This window comes from Pleurodeles waltl, chromosome 5 (assembly GCF_031143425.1).
Source record: "Pleurodeles waltl isolate 20211129_DDA chromosome 5, aPleWal1.hap1.20221129, whole genome shotgun sequence".
Lineage (NCBI taxonomy): Eukaryota > Metazoa > Chordata > Amphibia > Caudata > Salamandridae > Pleurodeles > Pleurodeles waltl.
Window position 1 is genome coordinate 1,004,664,249 of NC_090444.1, and position 24,278 is coordinate 1,004,688,526.

Here is a 24,278-nt window from a genome sequence, read left to right on the forward strand (position 1 = left end):
TGCCACTAGATTCAAGCTAGCCTGGCTGATGAAGGGTGATACCCATAAACTGGTTCCAGGATGCTTGTTTCCAGTCCAGGGAGGACCTGGCTTGGCAGTTCGGGCTGGACAGTTCCCTTGAGGAACAGGATCAAGACTGATTTGCATATAGCTGGGTCCAAACCGGAGTGGCATGGTGAGTAAAAGAACTATGGATTAAACCCAGATCTGTGACTGGGGATGAGTGTTTGCATTGTTCAGCGCTCCGTCCATCATCCTTTTGTGTTGCTAAAGGTGCCCTAAGTGGGAAGGGTATGCCAAGACGTGGGTCCCGTGCTAACTGTGCCACTGGACTCAAGCTAGCCTGGCTGATGAAGGTTGATACCCAGAAACTGGTCCCAGGATGCTTGTTTCCGGTCCAGGGAGGACTTGGCTTGGCAGTTCGGGTTGGACTGTTCCCTTGAGGAACAGGATAAAGACTTATTTGCATATAGCTGGGTCCAAACTGGCGTGGCATTTGAGCAAAAGAACGATGGATTACACCCAGGTCTGTGACTGGGGGTGAGTGTTTTCATTGTTCAGCACTCCGTCCATCATCCTTTTGTGTTGCTAAAGGTGCCCTAAGAGGGAAGGGTATGCCCAGACATGGGTCCCATGCTCACTGTGCCACTGGATTCAAGCAAGCCTGGCTGATGAAGGGTGATACCCCAAAACCGGTCCCTGGATGCTTGTTTCCGTTCCAGGGAGGAACTGGCTTGGCAGGTTGGGCTGGACTCTTCCCTTGAGGAACAGGGTCAAGACTGATTTGCATATAGCTGGGTGCAAACTGGGGTGGCATGGTGAGCAAAAGAACGATGGATTAAACCCAGATCTGTGACTGGGGGAGAGTGTTTGCATTGTTCAGCACTCCGTCCATCATCCCTTTGTGTTGCTAAAGTTGCCCTAAGTGGGAAGGGTATGCCCAGACGTGGGTCCCGTGCTCACTGTGCCACTGAATTCAAGCTAGCCTGGCTGATGAAGGCTGATACCCAGAAACCTGTCCCAGGATGCTTGTTTCCGGTCCAGGGAGGACCTGGCTTGGCAGTTCGGGTTGGACTGTTCCCTTGAGGAATAGGATAAAGACTTATTTGCATATAGCTGGGTCCAAACTGGCGTGGCATTTGAGCAAAAGAACGATGGATTACACCCAGGTCTGTGACAGGGGGTGAGTGTTTTCATTGTTCAGCACTCCGTCCATCATCCTTTTGTGTTGCTAAAGTTGCCCTAAGTGGGAAGGGTATGCCCAAACGTGGGTCCCGTGCTCAATGTGCCACTAGATTCAATCTAGCCTGGCTGATGAAGGGTGATACCCAGAAACCTATCCCAGGATGCTTTTTTCCCTGTATTCAAGCTAGCCTGGCTGATGAAGGGTGATACCCAGAAACCTGTCCGAGGATGCTTGTTTGCGGTCCAGGGAGGACCTGGCTTGGCAGTTCTGGCTGGACTGTTCCATTGCGGAACAGGGTCAATACTGATTTGCATGTAGCTGGGTCCAAACTGGGGTGGCATGGTGAGCAAAAGAACGATGGATTAAACCCAGAACTGTGACTGGGAGTGAGTGTTTGCATTGTTCAGCACTCCATCCATCATCCTTTTGTGTTTGCTAAAGTTGCCCTAAGTGGGAATGGTATGCCCACATGTGGGTGCTGTGCTCACTGTGCCACTGGATTCAAGCTAGCCTGACTGATGAAGGGTGATACCCAGAACAGGTCCCAGGATGCTTGTTTCCAGTCCAGGGAGGACCTGGCTTGACAGTTTGGGCTGGACTGTTATCTTGAGAAACCGGGTCAAGATTCATTTGCATATACCTGGGTCCAAACTTGGGTGGCATGGTGAGAAAAAGAACAATGGATTAACCCCAGGTCTGTGACTGGGGGTGAGTGTTTGCATTGTTCAGCACTCCGTCCATCATCCTTTTGAGTTGCTAAAGTTGCCCTAAGTGAGAAGGGTATGCCCAGATGTGTTCCCCGTGCTCACTGTACCACTGGATTCAAGCTAGCCTGACTGATGAAGGGTGATACCCAGAAACCGGTCCCAGGATGCTTGTTTCCGGTCCAGGGAGGACCTGGCTTGGCAGTTTGGGCTGGACTGTTCCCTTGAGGAACAGGGTCAAGACTGATTTGCATATACCTGGGTCCAAACTGGGGTGGCATGGTGAGCAAAAAAACGATGGATTAAACTTAGATCTGTGACTGGGGGTGAGTGTTTGCATTGCTCAGCACTCTGTCCATCATCCTTTTGTGTTGCTAAAGCTGCCCTAAGTGGGAAGGGTATGCCCAGGCGTGGGTCCCGTGCTCACTGTGCCACTGGATTCAAGTTAACCTGGCTGATGAAGGGTGATACCCAGAAACCGGTCCCAGTATGCTTGTTTCCGGTCCAGGGAGGACCTGGCTTGGCAGTTTGGGCTGGAATCTTCCCTTGAGGAACAGGGTCAAAACTGATTTGCACATAGCTGGGTCCAAACTGGGGTGGCATGATGAGCAAAAGAAGAATGGATTAAACCCAGATCTGTGACTGGGGGTGAGTGTTTGCATTGTTCAGCACTCCGTCCATTATCCTGTTGTGTTGCTAAAGTTGCCCTAAGAGGGAAGGGTATGCCCAGACGTGGGTCCCGTGCTCACTGTGCCACTAGATTCAAGCTAGCCTGGCTGATGAAGGGTGATACCCATAAACTGGTCCCAGGATGCTTGTTTCCGGTCCAGGGAGGACCTGGCTTGGCAGTTCGGGCTGGACAGTTCCCTTGAGGAACAGGATCAAGACTGATTTGCATATAGCTGGGTTCAAACCGGAATGGCATGGTGAGTAAAAGAACTATGGATTAAACCCAGATCTGTGACTGGGGATGAGTGTTTGCATTGTTCAGCACTCCGTCCATCATCCTTTTGTGTTGCTAAAGGTGCCCTAAGTGGGAAGGATATGCCCAGACGTGGGTCCCGTGCTCACTTTGTCACTGGACTCAAGCTAGCCTGGCTGATGAAGGTTGATACCCAGAAACTGGTCCCAGGATGCTTGTTTCCGGTCCAGGGAGGACCTGGCTTGGCAGTTCGGGTTGGACTGTTCCCTTGAGGAACAGGATAAAGACTTATTTGCATATAGCTGGGTCCAAACTGGCGTGGCATTTGAGCAAAAGCACGATGGATTACACCCAAGTCTGTGCCTGGGGGTGAGTGTTTGCATTGTTCAGCACTCCGTCCATCATCCTTTTGTGTTGCTAAAGTTGCCCTAAGTGGGAAGGGTATGCCCAGACGTGGGTCCCGTGCTCAATGTGCCACTAGATTCAATCTAGCCTGGCTGATGAAGGGTGATATCCAGAAACTTATCCCAGGATGCTTTTTTCCCTGTATTCAATCTAGCCTGGCTGATGAAGGGCAGCTGGGTCCAAACTGGGGTGGCATGGTGTGTAAAAGAACGGTGGATTAAACCCAGATCTGTGATTGGGGGTGAGTGTTTGCATTGTTTGGCACTCCGTCCATCATCCTCTTGTGTTGGTAAAGTTGCCCTAAGTGGGAAGGGTATGCCCAGACGTGGGTCCCGTGCTTATCTGGCCACTGGATTCAAGCTAACCTGGCTGATGAAGGGTGATACCCAGAAACCGGTCCCAGGATGCTTGTTTCAGGTCCAGGGAGGACCTGGCTTTGCAGTTCGGGCTGGACTGTTCCATTGAGGAACAGGGTCAAGACTAATTTGTATGTAGCTGGGTCCAAACAGGGGTGGCATGGTGAGCAAAAGAACAATGGATTAAACCCAGATCTGTGACTGGGGAGTTAGTGTTTGCATTGTTCAGCACTCGGTCCATCATCCTTTTGTGTTGCTAAAGTTGCCCTAAGTGGGAAGGGTATGCCCAGACGTGGGTCCAGTGCTCACTGTGCCACTGAATTCAAGCTAGCCTGGCTGATGAAGGGTGATACACAGAAACCGGTCCCAGGATGCTTGTTTCCGGTCCAGGGAAGACCTGGCTTGGCAGTTCGGGTTGAACTGTTCCCTTGAATGACATGGTCAGGACTGCTTTGCAAATAGCTGAGTCCAAAGTGGGGTGGCATGTATGCAAAAGAACACTGGATAAAACCTAGATCTGTGACTGCGATTGAGTGTTTGCATTGTTCAGCACTCCATCCAGCATCCTTTTGTGTTGCAAAAGTTGCCCTAAGTGGGAAGGGTATGCCCAGATGTGGGTGCCGTCCTCACTGTGCCACTAGATTCAATCTAGCCTGGCTGATGAAGGGTGATATCCAGAAACTTATCCCAGGATGCTTTTTTCCCTGTATTCAATCTAGCCTGGCTGATGAAGGGCAGCTGGGTCCAAACTGGGGTGGCATGGTGTGTAAAAGAACGGTGGATTAAACCCAGATCTGTGACTGGGGGTGAGTGTTTGCATTGTTTGGCACTCCGTCCATCATCCTCTTGTGTTGGTAAAGTTGCCCTAAGTGGGAAGGGTATGCCCAGACGTGGGTCCCGTGCTTATCTGGCCACTGGATTCAAGCTAACCTGGCTGATGAAGGGTGATACCCAGAAACCGGTCCCAGGATGCTTGTTTCAGGTCCAGGGAGGACCTGGCTTTGCAGTTCGGGCTGGACTGTTCCCTTGAGGAACAGGGTCAAGACTAATTTGTATGTAGCTGGGTCCAAACAGGGGTGGCATGGTAAGCAAAAGAACAATGGATTAAACCCAGATCTGTGACTGGGGAGTTAGTGTTTGCATTGTTCAGCACTCGGTCCATCATCCTTTTGTGTTGCTAAAGTTGCCCTAAGTGGGAAGGGTATGCCCAGACGTGGGTCCAGTGCTCACTGTGCCACTGAATTCAAGCTAGCCTGGCTGATGAAGGGTGATACCCAGAAACCGGTCCCAGGATGCTTGTTTCCGGTCCAGGGAAGACCTGGCTTGGCAGTTCGGGTTGAACTGTTCCCTTGAATGACAGGGTCAGGACTGCTTTGCAAATAGCTGAGTCCAAAGTGGGGTGGCATGTATGCAAAAGAACACTGGATTAAACCTAGATCTGTGACTGCGATTGAGTGTTTGCATTGTTCAGCACTCCATCCAGCATCCTTTTGTGTTGCAAAAGTTGCCCTAAGTGGGAAGGGTATGCCCAGATGTGGGTTGCGTTCTCACTGTGCCACTAGATTCAATCTAGCCTGGCTGATGAAGGGTGATATCCAGAAACTTATCCCAGGATGCTTTTTTCCCTGTATTCAATCTAGCCTGGCTGATGAAGGGCAGCTGGGTCCAAACTGGGGTGGCATGGTGTGTAAAAGAACGGTGGATTAAACCCAGATCTGTGACTGGGGGTGAGTGTTTGCATTGTTTGGCACTCCGTCCATCATCCTCTTGTGTTGGTAAAGTTGCCCTAAGTGGGAAGGGTATGCCCAGACGTGGGTCCCGTGCTTATCTGGCCACTGGATTCAAGCTAACCTGGCTGATGAAGGGTGATACCCAGGAACCGGTCCCAGGATGCTTGTTTCCGGTCCAGGGAGGACCTGGCTTTGCAGTTCGGGCTGGACTGTTCCCTTGAGGAACAGGGTCAAGACTAATTTGTATGTAGCTGGGTCCAAACAGGGGTGGCATGGTGAGCAAAAGAACAATGGATTAAACGCAGATCTGTGACTGGGGAGTTAGTGTTTGCATTGTTCAGCACTCGGTCCATCATCCTTTTGAGATGCTAAAGTTGCCCTAAGTGGGAAGGGTATGCCCAGACGTGTGTCCAGTGGTCACTGTGCCACTGAAGTCAAGCTAGCCTGGCTGATGAAGGGTGATACCCAGAAACCGGTCCCAGGATGCTAGTTTCCGGTCCAGGGAAGACCTGGCTTGGCAGTTCGGGTTGAACTGTTCCCTTGAATGACAGGGTCAGGACTGCTTTGCAAATAGCTGAGTCCAAAGTGGGGTGGCATGTATGCAAAAGAACACTGGATTAAACCTAGATCTGTGACTGCGATTGAGTGTTTGCATTGTTCAGCACTCCATCCAGCATCCTTTTGTGTTGCAAAAGTTGCCCTAAGTGGGAAGGGTATGCCCAGATGTGGGTGCCGTCCTCACTGTGCCACTGGATTCAAGCTAACCTGGCTGATGAAGGGTGATACCCAGAAACCAGTCCCAGGATGCTTGTTTCCGATCCTGGAAGGACCTGGCTTGGCAGTTCGGGCTGGACTGTTCCCTTGAGGAACAGGGTCAAGACTGATTTGCACATAGCTGGGTTCAAACTGGGGTGGCATAATGAGCAAAAGAACAATGGATTAAACCCAGATCTGTGACTGGGGGTGAGTGTTTGCATTGTTCAGCACTCCGTACATTATCCTGTTGTGTTGCTAAAGTTGCCCTAAGTGGGAAAGGTATGCCCAGAGGTGGGTCCCGTGCTCACTGTGCCACTAGATTCAAGCTAGCCTGGCTGATGATGGGTGATACCCAGAAACTGGTCCCAAGGTGCTTGTTTTCGGTCCAGGAAGGACCTGGTTTGGCAGTTCGGGCTGGACAGTTCCCTGGAGGAACAGGATCAAGACTGATTTGCATATACCTGGGTCCAAACTTGGGTGGCATGGTGAGCAAAAGAACGATGCATTAACCCCAGGTCTGTGACTGGGGGTGAGTGTTTGCATTGTTCAGCACTCCGTCCATTATCCTTTAGTGTTGCTAAAGTTGCCCTAAGTGGGAAGGGTATGCCCAGACGTGGGTCCCGTGGTCACTGTGCCACTAGATTCAAGCTAGCCTGGCTGATGAAGGGTGATACCCAGAAACCGGTCCCAGGATGCTTTTTTCCCTGGATTCAAGCTAGCCTGGCTGGTGAAGGGTGATACCCAGAAACTGGTCCCAGGATGCTTGTTTCGGTCCAGGGAGGACCTGGCTTGGCAGTTTGGGCTGGACTGTTCCCTTGAGGAACAGGGTCAAGACTGCTTTGCATATAGCTGAGTCCAAAGTGGGGTGGCATCCATGCAAAAGAACGCTGGATTAAACCCAGATCTGTGACTGGGAGTGTGTTTGCATTGTTCAGCACTCCATTCAGCATCCTTTTGTGTTGCTAAAGTTGCCCTAAGTGGGAAGGGTATGCCCAGACGTGGGTGCCGTCCTCACTGTGCCACTGGATTCAAGCTAACCTGGCTGATGAAGGGTGATACCCAGAAACCAGTCCCAGGATGCTTGTTTCCGATCCAGGGAGGATCTGGCTTGGCAGTTCCGGCTGGACTGTTCCCTTGAGGAACAGGGTCAGGGATGATTTGCACATAGCTGGGTCCAAACTGGGGTGGCATGATGAGCAAAAGAACAATGGATTAAACCCAGATCTGTGACTGGGGGTGAGTGTTTGCATTGTTCAGCACTCCGTTCATTTTCCTGTTGTGTTGCTTAAGTTGCCCTAAGTGGGAAGGGTGTAGGAGGCTGGACTGGCTTGTAGTGAGTACCAAGGGGTACTTACACCTTGCACCAGGCCCAGGTATCCCTTATTAGTGTATAGGGTGTCTAGCAGCTTAGGCTGATAGATAATGGTAGCTTAGCAGAGCAGCTTAGGCTGAACTAGGAGACGAGTGAAGCTCCTACAGTACCATTAGTGTCACTTGCACAATATCATAAGAAAACACAATACACAGATATACTAAAAATAAAGGTACTTTATTTTTATGACAATATGCCAAAGTATCTCAGTGAGTACCCTCAGTATGAGCATAGCAAATATACACAAGATATATGTACACAATACCAAAAATATGCAGTATAGTCTTAGAAAACAGTGCAAACAATGTATAGTTACAATAGGATGCAATGGGGACACATAGGGATAGGGGCAACACAAACCATATACTCCAAAAGTGGAATGCGAACCACGAATGGACCCCAAACCTATGTGGCCTTGTAGAGGGTCGCTGGGAGTGTAAGAAAACAGTAAGGGTTAGAAAAATAGCCCACCCCAAGACCCTGAAAAGTGAGTGCAAAGTGCAATAAAGTTCCCCAAAGGACATAGGAGTCGTGATAGGGGAATTCTGCAGGAAAGACACAAACCAGCAATGCAACAACGATGGATTTTCAAACGAGGGTACCTGTGGTACAAGGGGACCAAGTCCAAAAGTCACAAGCAAGTCGGAGATGGGCAGATGCCCAGGAAATGCCAGCTGTGGGTGCAAAGAAGCTGCTACTAGGCAGTAGAAGCTGAGGATTCTGCAGGAACGGCAAGGGCTAGAAACTTCCCCTTTGGAGGATGGATGTCCCACGTCGTGAAGAGTCGTGCAGAAGTATTTTCCCGCCGAAAGACCGCCAACAAGCCTTGCTAGCTGCAAATTCTGCGGTTAGGGTTTTTGGATGCTGCTGTGACCCACGAGGGACCAGGATGTCGCCAATTGCGTCAGGAGACAGAGGGTGCGCCCAGCAGGACAAGAAGCCCTCTCAGAAGAAGACAGCACCTGCAGAAGTGCCAGAAATGGCACTACAAAGAGGAGTGAAACGGTGCTCACCCGAAGTTGCACAAAGGAGTCCCACGCCGCCGGAGGACAACTTAGAAAGTGGTGCAATGCAGGTTAGAGTGCCGTGCAACCAGGCTTGGCTGTTCACAAAGGATTTCTGCCGGAAGTGCACAGAGGCCGGAGTAGCTGCAAAAGACGTGGTTACCAGCAATGCAGTCTGGCGTGGGGAGGCAAGGACTTACCTCCACCAAACTTAGACTGAAGAGTCACTGGACTGTGGGAGTCACTTGGACAGAGTTGCTGGATTCAAGGGACCTCGCTCGTCGTGCTGAGAGGAGACCCAGGGTACTTGTAATGCAGTTCTTTGGTGCCTGCGGTTGCAGGGGGACGATTCCGTTGGCCCATGTAGGAGGCTGGACTGGCTTCTAGTGAGTACCAAGGGGTACTTGCACCTTGCACCAGGCCCAGTTATCCCTTATTAGTGTATAGGGTGTCTAGCAGCTTAGGCTGATAGATAATGGTAGCTTAGCAGAGCAGCTCAGGCTGAACTAGGAGACGTGTGAAGCTACTACAGTACCAAAAGTGTCACTTGCACAATATCATAAGAAAACACAATACACAGTTATACAAAAAATAAAGGTACTTTATTTTTATGACAATATGCCAAAGTATCTTAGAGTGTACCCTCAGTGAGAGGATAGGAAATATACACAAGATATATATACACAATAGCAAAAATATGCAGTATAGTCTTAGAAAACAGTGCAAACAATGTATAGTTACAATAGGATGCAATGGGGAAACATAGGGATAGGGGCAACACAAACCATATACTCCAAAAGTGGAATGCGAACCACGAATGGACCCCAAACCTATGTGACCTTGTAGAGGGTCGCTGGGACTATTAGAAAATAGTGAGAGTTAGAAAAATAACCCTCCCCAAGACCCTGAAAAGTGAGTGCAAAGTGCACTAAAGTTCCCCTAAGGACAAAGAAGTCGTGTTAGAGGAATAATGCAGGAAAGACACAAACCAACAATGCAACAACTGTGGATTTCCAATCTGGGGTACCTGTGAAACAAGGGGACCAAGTCCAAAAGTCATAAGCAAGTCGGAGATGGGAAGATGCCCAGGAAATGCCAGCTGCGGGTGCAAAGAAGCTTCTACTGGACAGAAGAAGCTGCAGTTTCTACAGGAATGCAAAGGGCTAGAGACTTCCCCTTTGGAGGACGGATCCGACTTGCCTTGTAGAGTTGTGCAGAAGTGTTTTCCCGCCGAAAGAACGCCAACAAGCCTTGCTAGCTGCAAATCGTGCGGATAGCGTTTTTGGACGCTGCTGTGGCCCAGGAGGGATCAGGAGGTCGCAAATTAGACCAAGAGGTAGAGGGGATGTCGAGCAAGACAAGGAGCCCTCTTAGCAGCAGGTAGCACCCGGAGAAGTGCCAGAAACAGGCACTACGAGGATGTGTGAAACGGTGCTTACCCGAAGTCGCACAAAGAAGTCCCACCTCGCCGGAGAACAACTTAGGAGGTCGTGCAATGCAGGTTAGAGTGCTGTGGACCCAGGCTGGACTGTGCACAAAGGATTTCCGCCGGAAGTGCACGGAGGCCGGAGTAGCTGCAAAAGTCGGGGTTCCCAGCAATGCAGTCTAGCGAGGTGAGGCAAGGACTTACCTCCACCAAACTTGGACTGAAGAGTCACTGGACTGTGTGGGCCACTTGGACAGAGTTGCTGGATTCGAGGGACCTCGCTCGTCGTGCTGAGAGGAGACCCAAGGGACAGGTAATGCAGCTTTTTGGTGCCTGCGGTTGCAGGGGGAAGATTCCGTCGACCCACGGGAGATTTCTTCGGAGCTTCTGGTGCAGAGAGGAGGCAGACTACCCCCACAGCATGCACAAACAGGAAAACAGTCGAGAAGGCGGCAGGATCAGCATTACAGAGTTGCAGTAGTCGTCTTAGCTACTTTGTTGCAGTTTTGCAGGCTTCCAGCGCGGTCAGCAGTCGATTCCTTATCAGAAGGTGAAGAGAGAGATGCAGAGGAACTCGGCTGAGCTCTTGCATTCGTTATCTAAAGTTTCCCCAGAGACAGATACCCTAAATAGCCAGAAAAGAGGGTTTGGCTACCTAGGAGAGAGGATAGGCTAGCAACACCTGAAGGAGCCTATCACAAGGAGTCTCTGACGTCACCTGGTGGCACTGGCCACTCAGAGCAGTCCAGTGTGCCAGCAGCACCTCTGTTTCCAAGATGGCAGAGGTCTGGAGCACACTGGAGGAGCTCTGGACACCTCCCAGGGGAGGTGCAGGTCAGGGGAGTGGTCACTCCCCTTTCCTTTGTCCAGTTTCGCGCCAGAGCAGGGCTAAGGGGTCCCCTGAACCGGTGTAGACTGGCTTATGCAGAATTGGGCACATCTGTGCCCAAGAAAGCATTTCCAGAGGCTGGGGGAGGCTACTCCTCCCCTGCCTTCACACCATTTTCCAAAGGGAGAGGGTGTCACACCCTCTCTCAGAGGAAGTTCTTTGTTCTGCCATCCTGGGCCAGGCCTGGCTGGACCCCAGGAGGGCAGATGCCTGTCTGAGGGGTTGGCAGCAGCAGCAGCTGCAGTGAAACCCCAGGAAGGGCAGTTTGGCAGTACCAGGGTCTGTGCTACAGACCACTGGGATCATGGGATTGTGTCAACTATGCCAGGATGGCATAGAGGGGGCAATTCCATGATCATAGACATGTTACATGGCCATATTCGGAGTTACCATTGTGAAGCTACATATAGGTAGTGACCTATATGTAGTGCACGCGTGTAATGGTGTCCCCGCACTCACAAAGTTCAGGGAATTGGCTCTGAACAATGTGGGGGCACCTTGGCTAGTGCCAGGGTGCCCTCACACTAAGTAACTTTGCACCTAACCTTTACCAGGTAAAGGTTAGACATATAGGTGACTTATAAGTTACTTAAGTGCAGTGTAAAATGGCTGTGAAATAACGTGGACGTTATTTCACTCAGGCTGCAGTGGCAGGCCTGTGTAAGAATTGTCAGAGCTCCCTATGGGTGGCAAAAGAAATGCTGCAGCCCATAGGGATCTCCTGGAACCCCAATACCCTGGGTACCTCAGTACCATATACTAGGGAATTATAAGGGTGTTCCAGTAAGCCAATGAAAATTGGTAAAAATGGTCACTAGCCTGTTAGTGACAATTTGGAAAGAAATGAGAGAGCATAACCCCTGAGGTTCTGATTAGCAGAGCCTCAGTGAGACAGTTAGTCACTACACAGGTAACACATTCAGGCACACTTATGAGCACTGGGGCCCTGGGTTACCAGGGTCCCAGAGACACATACAACTAAAACAACATATATACAGTGAAAAATGGGGGTAACATGCCAGGCAAGATGGTACTTTCCTACAGCCCACGGGAGATTTCTTCAGAGCTTCTAGTGCAGAGAGGAGGCAGACTACCCCCACAGCATGCACCACCAGGAAAACAGTCGAGAAGGCGGCAGGATCAGCGTTACAGAGTTGCAGTAGTCGTCTTCGCTACTTTGTTGCAGTTTTGCAGGCTTCCAGCGCGGTCAGCAGTCGATTCCTTGGCAGAAGGTGAAGAGAGAGATGCAGAGGAGCTCTGATGAGCTCTTGCATTCGTTATCTAAGGAATTCCCCAAAGCAGAGACCCTAAATAGCCAGAAAAGAGGGTTTGGCTTCTTAGGAGAGAGGATAGGCTAGCAACACCTGAAGGAGCCTATCAGAATGAGTCTCTGACTTCACCTGCTGGCCCTGGCCACTCAGAGCAGTCCAGTGTGCCAGCAGCACCTCTGTTTCCAAGATGGCAGAGGTCTGGAGTACACTGGAGGAGCTCTGGGCACCTCCCAGGGGAGGTGCAGGTCAGGGGAGTGGTCACTCCCCTTTCCTTTGTCCAGTTTCGCGCCAGAGCAGGGCTGAGGGGTCCCTGAACCGGTGTAGACTGGCTTATGCAGAAATGGGCACCATCTGTGCCCATGAAAGCATTTCCAGAGGCTGGGGGAGGCTACTCCTCCCCTGCCTTAACACCTTTTTCCAAAGGGAGAGGGTGTAACACCCTCTCTCTGAGGAAGTCCTTTGTTCTGCCATCCTGGGCCAGGACTGGCTGGACCCCAGGAGGGCAGAAACCTGTCTGAGGGGTTGGCAGCAGCAGCAGCTGCAGTGAAACCCCTGAAAAGGCAGTTTGGCAGTACCAGGGTCTGTGCTACAGACCAGTGGGATCATGGGATTGTGCCAACCATGCCAGGATGGCATAGAGGGGGCAATTCCATGATCATAGACATGTTACATGGCCATATTCAGAGTTACCATTGTGAAGCTACACATAGGTAGTGACCTATGTGTAGTGCACGCGTGTAATGGTGTCCCCGCACTCACAAAGTCCGGGGAATTTGCCCTGAACAATGTGGGGGCACCTTGGCTAGTGCCAGGGTGCCCACACACTAAGTAACTTTGCACCTAACCATTACCAGGTAAAGGATAGACATATAGGTGACCTATAAGTTACTGAAGTGCAGTGGTAAATGGCTGTGAAATAACGTGGACGTTCTTTCACTCAGGCTGCAGTGGCAGGCCTGTGTAAGAATTGTCAGAGCTCCCTATGGGTGGCAAAAGAAATGCTGCAGCCCATAGGGATCTCCTGGAACCCCAATACCCTGGGTACCTCAGTACCATATACTAGGGAATTATAAGGGTGTTCCAGTATGCCAATGTGAATTGGTGAAATTGGTCACTAGCCTGTTAGTGACAATTTGGAAAGAAATGAGAGAGCATAACCACTGAGGTTTTGGATAGCAGAGGCTCAGTGAGACAGTTAGTCATAACACAGGTAACACTTTCAGGCACACTTATGAGCACTGGGGCCCTGGCTGGCAGGGTCCCAGTGACACATACAACTAAAACAACATATGTACAGTGAAAAATGGGGGTAACATGCCAGGCAAGATAGTAATTTCCTACACAACCCCCCCCCAAACGAAGGACAATAAGACTAGTCATTATCTGATGGGTCTTCATTGTCTAAGTGGAAATATCTGGAGAGTCCATCTGCATTGGAGTGGGTACTCCCAGGTCTATGTTACACTGTATAATCCATTCCCTGTAGGGATATGGACCACCTCAACATTTAGGATTTTCACCTTTCATTTGTTATAGCCAAAGTAGAGGTTTGTGGTCTGTCTGAACAATGAAGTGAGTGCCAAACAGGTATGGCCTCAACTTCTTCAGTGCCCAGACCACAGCAAAGGCCTCCCTCTCAATGGCAGACCAATGCTTTTCTCTAGGGGTCAACCTCCTACTAATAAAAGCAACAGGTTGATCCTGGCCCTCAGAATTAAGTTGTGATAGGACTGCCTCTACTCCTAATTCAGATGCATCAGTTTGGACATAGAATTTTTTAGAGTAACAAGGGCTTTTCAGGACAGGTGCAGAGCACATGGCCTGCTTCAGCTCCTCAAAAGCTTTCTGACAGTTTGCTGTCCATAATACCTTCTTAGGCATTTTCTTTGAAGTGAGGTCATTAAGAGGGACTGCAATGGCGCCATAGTTCTTTATGAACCTCCTATAGTACCCAGTGAGGCCTAAAAAGGCTCTCACCTGAGTCTGAGTGGTAGGGGGAACCCAATGAATAATTGTTTGGATTTTCCCCTGAAGTGGTGCAATCTGTTCCCCACCAACCAGGTGTCCCAGATAAACCACCTTCCCCTGCCCTATCTGCCACTTTGAAGCCTTGATAGTGAGGCCTGCCTTTTGCAGGGCCTCCAAAACTTTCCATAGGTGGACCAGGTGATCATCCCAGCTGGAGCTAAAGACAGCTACATCGTCCAGATATGCTGCACTAAAAGCTTCCAGCCCTTGCAGGACTGTGTTCACCAACCTCTGAAAAGTGGCAGGTGCATTTTTCAATCCAAAAGGCATTACTGTGGATTGGTAATGGCCTCCTATGGTAGAAAATGCAGTTTTTGCTTTTGCATCTTCTGATAATTTGATCTGCCAATACCCTGCAGTCAAATCAAAAGTGCTTAGATACTTGGCAGATGCCAGTGTATCTATGAGCTCATCTGCCCTGGGTATAGGGTGAGCGTCAGTTTTGGTTACCTGGTTGAGACCTCTGTAATCTACACAAAACCGCATTTCCTCCTTTCCATCTTTGGTATGAGGTTTTGGTGCAAGTACCACAGGAGAAGCCCATGGACTTTCAGAGTGCTCAACCACTCCTAGTTCTAACATTTTCTGCACCTCTTGCTTTATGCAGTCTCTAACATGGTCAGGCTGCCTATAGATCTTACTTTTGACAGGCAAGCTGTCTCCAGTATCTATAGTGTGCTCACACCAAGAAGTGGTACCTGGCATAGTAGAGAAGATTTCAGAAAACTGACCCAGGAGATTTCTGCAGTGGTCTTTCTGCTCAGCAGTAAGACAATCTGCCAAAACTACACCTTCCACTAGAGCATCTTGTTCTGTGGAAGAGAAGAGATCAGGGAGGGGATCACTGTCTTCTTCCTGTCCCTCATCAGTTGCCATGAGCAGCGTGAGATCAGCCCTGTCATAGTAGGGGTTCAGGCGATTGACATGGAGCACCCTAAGGGGACTCCTGGCAGTGCCTAAGTCAACTAAGTAGGTGGCTTCACCCTTTTTTTCAACAATTGTGTGGGGTACACTCCATTTATCTTGGAGTGCTCTTGGGGCCACAGGCTCCAAGACCCACACTTTCTGCCCTGGTTGGTACTGAACCAAAACAGCCTTCTGGTCATGCCATTGCTCTTGGAGCTCTTGGCTGGCCTGAAGGTTTTTACTGGCCTTTTTCATGTACTCAGCCATCCTTGATCTGAGGCCAAGTACATAGTCCACTATGTCTTGCTTTGGAGCTTTTAAAGGTTCTTCCCAACCCTCCTTAACAAGGGTTAGGGGACCTCTTACAGGGTGACCAAAAAGAAGTTCAAAGGGGCTGAAGCCCACTCCTTTCTGGGGTACCTCCCTGTAAGCAAAAAGGAGGCATGGTAAAAGGATATCCCATCTCCTGCGGAGTTTTTCAGGGAGTCCCATAATCATGCCTTTGAGAGTTTTGTTAAATCTTTCCACCAGTCCATTTGTTTGTGGATGATAGGGTGTGGTGAACTTGTATGTACCACCACACTCCTTCCACATGGCCTTTAAGTAAGCAGACATGAAATTGCTTCCCCTGTCTGATACCACCTCTTTTGGGAAGCCCACCCTGGAAAAGATTCCCAGGCAGGCCTTTGCCACTGCAGGAGCTGTAGTGGTCCTTAGAGGAATTGCTTCCGGATATCTGTGGCATGGTCCACTACCACCAAGATAAACCTATTGCCTGAAGCAGTAGGAGGGTCAAGGGGGCCAACTATGTCAACCCCTACCCTTTCAAAGGGAACCCCAACCACAGGCAGTGGAATAAGGGGTGCCTTTGGGGTGCCACCTGTCTTGCCACTGGCTTGACAGGTTTCACAGGACTTACAAAAATCTTTTGTGTCCTCTGACATTCTAGGCCAATGAAACAAAGGAACAAGCCTGTCCCAAGTTTTCTTTTGCCCCAAATGTCCAGCTAGGGGAATGTCGTGAGCAAGAGTTAGGAGGAACTTTCTGTACTCCTGAGGAATCACTAATCTCCTGGCAGCTCCAGGTTTTGGATCCCTTGCTTCAGTGTACAGAAGATTGTCCTCCCAGTAAACTCTGTGAGAGTCACTGACATCCCCATTTGCTTGTTTGACAGCTTGCTGTCTTAGACCCTCTAGTGTGGGACAGGTCTGCTGTGCCACACTCAGCTCCTCCCTGGCAGGCCCCCCTTCACCCAAAAGCTCAGCAGTGTCTGCTTCCAGCTCCTCTGGTGTAGGTTCTGCACAGGGTGGAAATTCTTCTTCCTCAGAAGTAGAATCCACTGTAGAGGGAGGGATAGTAGGTAGTGCTTTACTTCTACTAGCCCTAGCTTTAGGAAGCACTTGGTCCATTCTTCGAGGATCCAAGTCACCCTGTCCTTTTTGCTTTTTGGCCTGAGCCCTGGTCGAAGCAAAAATATGCCCTGGAATGCCCAGCATTGCTGCATGAGCCTCCAACTCCACTTCTGCCCAAGCTGATGTCTCTAAATCATTCCCTAATAGACAGTCTACAGGTAAATCTGAGGCAACCACAACTTTCTTTGGGCCAGTAACCCCCCCCCCACCCAGTTGAGATTCACAACAGCCATGGGGTGGCTAAGGGTGTTGTTATGAGCATCGGTTACTTGGTACTGGTGACCAAGTAGGTGTTGTTCAGGGTGGACCAGTTTCTCTATTACCATTGTAACACTGGCACCAGTGTCCCTGTAGGCATGAACCTCAACACCATTTATTAGGGGTAGTTGCTTGTACTTATCCATGTTAAGGGGACAAGCAACCAAGGTGGCTAAATCAATAGCCCCCTCAGAGACTAACACAGCCTCTGTGGTCTCCCTAATCAGACCAACCCCAACTAAGTTACCAATAGTGAGCCCAGCTACTCCCTTAGTAGGTGTTTGCTCCCACCACCACTGCTATTAGTAGGGACACTAGGTGTAGCAGTAGGGGTTGTAGTGGTAGGAGGCTTGGTGCTTTTCTTTGGACAACTGGGATCTGTTGTCCAATGGCTTTTTATTTGACATAAATAGCACCATGGTTTCTTTTCTTTGTTTTGATTAGAAGAGGATTTGGGCCCACCACCCCCACCAGAGTGTTTTTGTGGGCCTGATGAAGACTCATTTTTAGATTTGTCCCCACCCTTGTCAGAAGACTTACCATCCTTCTTCTTGCCATCTTTGTCACCCCCTGTATGAACTTTTCTGTTCACCCTTGTTCTGACCCATTTGTCTGCCTTCTTTCCCAATTCTTGGGGAGAGGTCAGATCAGAGTCCACCAAGTACTGGTGTAACAAATCAGACACACAATTATTAAGAATATGCTCTCTCAGGATCAGATTATACAGGCTTTCATAATCAGTAACTGTACTGCCATGTAACCACCCCTCCAAGGCCTTCACTGAATGGTCAACAAAATCAACCCAGTCTTGTGAAGACTCCTTTTTGGTCTCTCTGAACTTCATCCTGTACTGTTCAGTGGTTAAGCCATAACCATCCAGGAGTGCATTCTTAAGAACTGTAAAATTATTGGCATCACTTTCTTTCACAGTAAGGAGCCTATCCCTACCCTTTCCACTAAATGATAGCCATAGGATAGCAGCCCACTGCCTTTGAGGGACATCCTGTACAACACAGGCCCTCTCAAGTGCAGCAAACCACTTGTTAATGTCATCCCCTCCTTATAAGGCGGAACAATCTTATGTAGATTCCTAGAATCATGCTCTTTTGCAGGATGACTATGGGGAATACTGCTGCTGCCACCATGGGTTTCTAAACCCAATTTCTGTCTTTCTCTCTCCATTTCTAAGGACTGTCTATCCAAGTCTAGCTGTTGCTTCTTGAGCTTCAGTCTGGTTTGTTCCACTCTCAATCTATTGAGCTCCCTTTCTAACAATCTGTCGTCAGGGTGGGTGTGAGGGACATGCCTTGAAACAGAAGTATGGTGAGAATGAACAGAAGGAGACCTGTCCCTTACAGAAGGCATCCTAACAGCTTGGTTAACAGAAACATCACTTCTACTATGATGAGAAGGAATACTCTTGCTATGATGTGAGACAACACTATCAGTATGGTGTGAATCTACATCAGTACCAACTATGCTAGGCTGTCTGGTAACGGGCAGGCTAGGAAGTTTCTTTCCTGAATCTTTTTCTAGGGGAGTCCCTGGATCAGATTGGGAACCTTTAGCTACTTTTTTAACAGATGGGGCACCTCTGACCTTATCCTGTTCTATAAGCATGTTAATCAACAGTTCTCTGGGGGGATTCTTCCATACACTTAAACCTCTATCTATGCAGAGACTCCTTGCTCCTTTCCAGCTAAGGTGATCATAAGCACGTTTGGACAGATCAACAGTTTGGCCTGTGCCAGACATTTTAGAAAGTGTTTAAGTGACGGAAAAAGTGAGAAAAAAGTTTTTCAGAACTTTTGGAAAGACAGAAAAAAAAAATTTAAAAACTTTTTAAGAACTTTTAGAAAGTTTAGAGGTACTTTTCAGCACTTAGAAAAGAGTGAAAAGAGGAAATGCAAAACTTTTTGGTTAGGTGTACATACACTGAACTTGTTTTGTATATTTTTCTCGTATGAAAAGTACAATGACAAAAGTGGTAAGTAGTTACAGAGTACTTATCCCACCGCTGCACAACCAATGTAGGAGGCTGGACTGGCTTGTAGTGAGTACCAAGGGGTACTTACACCTTGCACCAGGCCCAGGTATCCTTTATTAGTGTATAGGGTGTCTAGCAGCTTAGGCTGATAGATAATGGTAGCTTAGCAGAGCAGCTTAGGCTGAACTAGGAGACGAGTGAAGCTCCAACAGTACCACTAGTGTCACTTGCACAATATCATAAGAAAACACAATACACAGATATCCTAAAAATAAAGGTACTTTGGGGCATATTTATACTCCGTTTGCGCCGAATTTGTGTCGTTTTTTTCGACGCACAATCGGCACAAAACTAACTCCATATTTATACTTTGGCGTTAGACGCGTCTAGCGCCAAAGTTCAAGGAGTTAGCGTCATTTTTTTGCGTGAACACCTTCCTTGCGTTAATGATATGCAAGGTAGGCGTTCCCGTCTTAAAAAATGACTCCAATGCATATGCGTCGTATTTATACTCCCGGGCAAAAATGACGCCCGGGAGTGGGCGGGTCTAAAATACCTGCATTAGCGCCGGATTTTAACGCCTGGGTCAGGGCAGGCGTTAAGGGACCTGTGGGCTCAGAATGATCCCAGAGGTGCCCTCCCCTTCCCCCAGGGACACCCCCTGCCACCCTTGCCCACCCCAGGAGGACACCCAAGGATGGAGGGACCCACCCCAGGGACATTAAGGTAAGTTCAGGTAAGTATTTTTTTTTATTTTTTTTGTGGCATAGGGGGGCCTTATTTGTGCCCCCCTACATGCCACTATGCCCAATGACCATGCCCAGGGGACATAAGTCCCCTGGGCATGGCCATTGGGCAAGGGGGCATGACTCCTGTCTTTGCTAAGACAGGAGTCATTTCAATGGGGGTTGGGAGTGAAAAACAAATGGCGCAAATCGGGTTGAGGCGATTTTTTTGCCTCAGCCTGACTTGCACCATTTTTGGACGCCCATACTCCATTTTTCACCTACGCCGGCACTTCCTGGTGTACGTCGTTTTTTTTCACGCACACCAGGCAGCGCCGGCGGCTAACGCCGGCTAACGTCATTGAATAAATACGGCGCCCGCATGGCGCTTCAGAATGGCATTAGCCGGCGCTAATTTTTTTTACGCATAACTGCGTTAGCGCAGTTTTGCGTCAAAAAGTATAAATATGGCTCTCTATTTTTATGACAATATGCCAAAGTATCTCAGTGAGTACCCTCAGTATGAGGATAGCAAATATACGCAAGATATATGTACACAATACCAAAAATATGCAGTATAGTCTTAGAAAACAGTGCAATCAATGTATAGTTACAATAGGATGCAATGGGGACATATAGGGATAGGGGCAACACAAACCATATACTCCAAAAGTGGAATGCGAACCACAAATGGACCCCAAACCTATGTGGCCTTGTAGAGGGTCGCTGGGACTGTAAGAAAACAGTGAGGGTTAGAAAAATAGCCCACCCCAAGACCCTGAAAAGTGAGTGCAAAGTGCACTAAAGTTCCCCAAAGGACATAGGAGTCGTGATAGGGGAATTCTGCAGGAAAGACACAAACCAGCAATGCAACAATGATGGATTTCCAAATGAGGGTACCTGTGGAACAAGGGGACCAAGTCCAAAAGTCACAAGCAAGTCGGAGATGGGCAGATGCCCAGGAAATGCCAGCTGTGGGTGCAAAGAAGCTGCTACTAGGCAGTAGAAGCTGAGGATTCTGCAGGAACGACAAGAGCTAGAAACTTCCCCTTTGGAGGATAGATGTCCCACGTCGTGAAGAGTCGTGCAGAAGAATTTTCCCGCCGAAAGACCGCTAACAAGCCTTGCTAGCTGCAAATTGTGCTGTTAGGGTTTTTGGATGCTGCTGTGGCCCAGGAGAGATCAGGATGTCGCTAATTGCGTCAGGAGACAGAGGAGGTACCCATCAGGACAAGGAGCCCTCTCATAAACAGACTGCACCCGCAGAAGTGCCAAAACAGGCACTACAAAGAGGAGTGAAATGGTGCTCACCTGAAGTCGCACAAAGGAGTCCCAGGCCGGTGGAGGACAACTTAAAAAGTCGTGCAATGCAGGTTATAGTGCCGTGGACCCAGGCTTGGCTGTGCACAAAGGATTTCTGCCGGAAGTGCACAGAGGCCAGAGTAGCTGCAAAAGACGCGGTTACCAGCAATGCAGTCTGGCGTGGGGAGGCAAGGACTTACCTCCACCAAACTTGGACTGAAGAGTCACTGGACTGTGGGAGTCACTTGGACAGAGTTGCTGGATTCAAGGGACCTCGCTCGTCGTGCTGAGAGGAGACCCAGGGTACCGGTAATGCAGTTCTTTGGTGGCTGCGGTTGCAGGGGGACGATTCCGTTGGCCCACTGGAGATTTCTTCGGCGCTTCTAGTGCAGAGAGGAGGCAGACTACCCCCACAGCATGCACCACCAGGAAAACAGTTGAGAAGGCGGCAGGATCAGCGTTACAGAGTTGCAGTAGTCGTCTTCGCTACTTTGTTGCAGTTTTGCAGGCTTCCAGCGCGGTCAGCAGTCGATTCCTTGGCAGAAGGTGAAGAGAGAGATGCAGAGGAGCTCTGATGAGCTCTTGCATTCGTTATCTAAGGAATTTCCCAAAGCAGAGACCCTAAATAGCCAGAAAAGAGGGTTTGGCTACTTAGGAGAGAGGATAGGCTAGCAACACCTGAAGGAGGCTATCAGAAGGAGTGTCTGACGTCACATGCTGGCCCTGGCCACTCAGAGCAGTCCAGTGTGCCAGCAGCACCTCTGTTTCCAAGATGGCAGAGGTCTGGAGCACACTGGAGGAGCTCTGGACACCTCCCAGGGGAGGTGCAGGTCAGGGGAGTGGTCACTCCCCTTTCCTTTGTCCAGTTTCACGCCAATGCAGGGCTGAGGGGTCCCTGAACCGGTGTAGACTGGCTTATGCAGAAATGGGCACCATCTGTGCCCATGAAAGCATTTCCAGAGGCTGGGGGAGGCTACTCCTCCCCTGCCTTAACACCTTTTTCCAAAGGGAGAGGGTGTAACACCCTCTCTCTGAGGAAGTCCTTTGTTCTGCCATCCTGGGACAGGCCTGGCTGGACCCCAGGAGGGCAGAATCCTGTCTGAGGGGTTGGCAGCAGCTGCAGTGAAACCCCTGAAAAGGCAGTTTGGCAGTACCAGGGTCTGTGCTACAGACCAGTGGGATCATGGGATTGTGCCAACCATGCCAGGATGGCATAGAGGGGGCAATTCCATGATCATAGACATGTTACATGGCCATATTCAGAGTTACCATTGTGAAGCTACACATAGGTAGTGACCTATGTGTAGTGCACACGTGTAATGGTGTCCCCGCACTCACAAAGTCCGGGGAATTTGCCCTGAACAATGTGGTGGCACCTTGGCTAGTGCCAGGGTGCCCACACACTAAGTAACTTTGCACCTAACCTTTACCAGGTAAATGATAGACATATAGGTGACTTATAAGTTACTTAAGTGCAGTGGTAAATGGCTGTGAAGTAACGTGGACGTTCTTTCACTCAGGCTGCAGTGGCAGGCCTGTGTAAGAATTGTCAGAGCTCCCTATGGGTGGCAAAAGAAATGCTGCAGCCCATAGGGATCTCCTGGAACCCCAATACCCTGGGTACCTCAGTACTATATACTAGGGAATTATAAGGGTGTTCCAGTATGCCAATGTGAATTGGTGAAATTGGTCACTAGCCTGTTAGTGACAATTTGGAAAGAAATGAGAGAGCATAACCACTGAGGTTCTGGATAGCAGAGCCTCAATGAGACAGTTAGTCATAACACAGGTAACACAGTCAGGCACACTTATGAGCACTGGGGCCCTGGCTGGCAGGGTCCCAGTGACACATACAACTAAAACAACATATATACAGTGAAAAATAGGGGTAACATGCCAGGCAAGATGATACTTTCCTACACAACCCCCCCCCCCCCAAACGAAGGACAATAAGACTAGTCATTACCTGATGGGTCTTCATTGTCTAAGTGGAAATATCTGGAGAGTCCATCTGCATTGGAGTGGGTACTCCCAGGTCTATGTTCCACTGTATAGTCCATTCCCTGTAGGGATATGGACCACCTCAACAATTTAGGATTTTCACCTTTCATTTGTTTTAGCCAAAGTAGAGGTTTGTGGTCTGTCTGAACAATGAAGTGAGTGCCAAACAGGTATGGCCTCAACTTCTTCAGTGCCCAGACCACAGCAAAGGCCTCCCTCTCAATGGCAGACCAACGCTTTTTTCTAGGGGTCAACCTCCTATTAATAAAAGCAACAGGTTGATCCTGGCCCTCATAATTAAGTTGTGATAGGACTGCCCCTACTCCTAATTCAGATGCATCAGTTTGGACATAGAATTTTTTAGAGTAACATGGGCTTTTCAGGACAGGTGCAGAGCACATGGCCTGCTTTAGCTCCTCAAAAGCTTTCTGTCAGTTTGCTGTCCATAATACCTTCTTAGGCATTTTCTTGGATGTGAGGTCATTAAGAGGGGCTGCAATGGAGCCATAGTTTTTAATGAACCTCCTATAGTACCCAGTGAGGCCTAAAAAGGCTCTCACCTGAGTCTGAGTAGTAGGGGGAACCCAATCAATGATTGTTTGGATTTCCCCCTGAAGTGGTGCAATCTGTTCCCCACCTACCAGGTGTTCCAGATAAACCACCTTCCCCTGCCCTATCTGGCACTTTGAGGCCTTGATAGTGAGGCCTGCCTTTTGCAGGGCCTCCAAAACTTTCCTTAGGTGGACCAGGTGATCATCCCAGCTGGAGCTAAAGACAGCTATATCGTCCAAATTTGCTGCACTGAAAGCTTCCAGCCATTGCAGGACTGTGTTCACCAACCTTTGAAAAGTGGCAGGTGCATTTTTCAATCCAAAAGGCATTACTGTGAATTGGTAATGGCCTCCTATGGTTGAAAATGCAGTTTTAGCTTTAGCATCTTCTGATAATTTGATCTGCCAATACCCTGCAGTCAAGTCAAAAGTGCTTAGATACTTGGCAGATGCCAGTGTATCTATGAGCTCATCTGCCCTGGGTATAGGGTGAGCATCAGTTTTGGTTACCTGGTTGAGACCTCTGAAGTCTACACAAAACCGCATTTCCTTCTTTCCATCCTTTGAATGAGGTTTTGGTACAAGTACCACAGGAGAAGCCCATGGACTTTCAGAGTGCTCAACCACTCCCAGTTCTAACATTTTCTGCACCTCTTGCTTTATGCAGTCTCTGACATGGTCAGGCTGCCTATAGATCTTACTTTTGACAGGCAAGCTGTCTCCAGTATCTATAGTGTGCTCACACCAAGAATTGGTACCTGGCACAGTAGAGAAGAGTTCAGAAAACTGACCCAGGAGATTAATGCAGTGGTCTTTCTGCTCAGCAGTGAGACCATTTGCTAGTACAACCCCTTCCACAAGAGCATCTTGTTCTGTGGAAGAGAAGAGATCAGGGAGAGGATCACTGTCTTCTTCCTGTCCCTCATCAGTTGCCATGAGCAGGGTGAGATCAGCCCTGTCATAGTAGGGTTTCAGGCGGTTGACATGGAGCACCCTAAGGGGACTCCTGGCAGTGCCTAAGTCAACTAAATAGGTGACTTCACCCTTCTTTTCAACAATTGTGTGGGGTACACTCCATTTGTCTTGG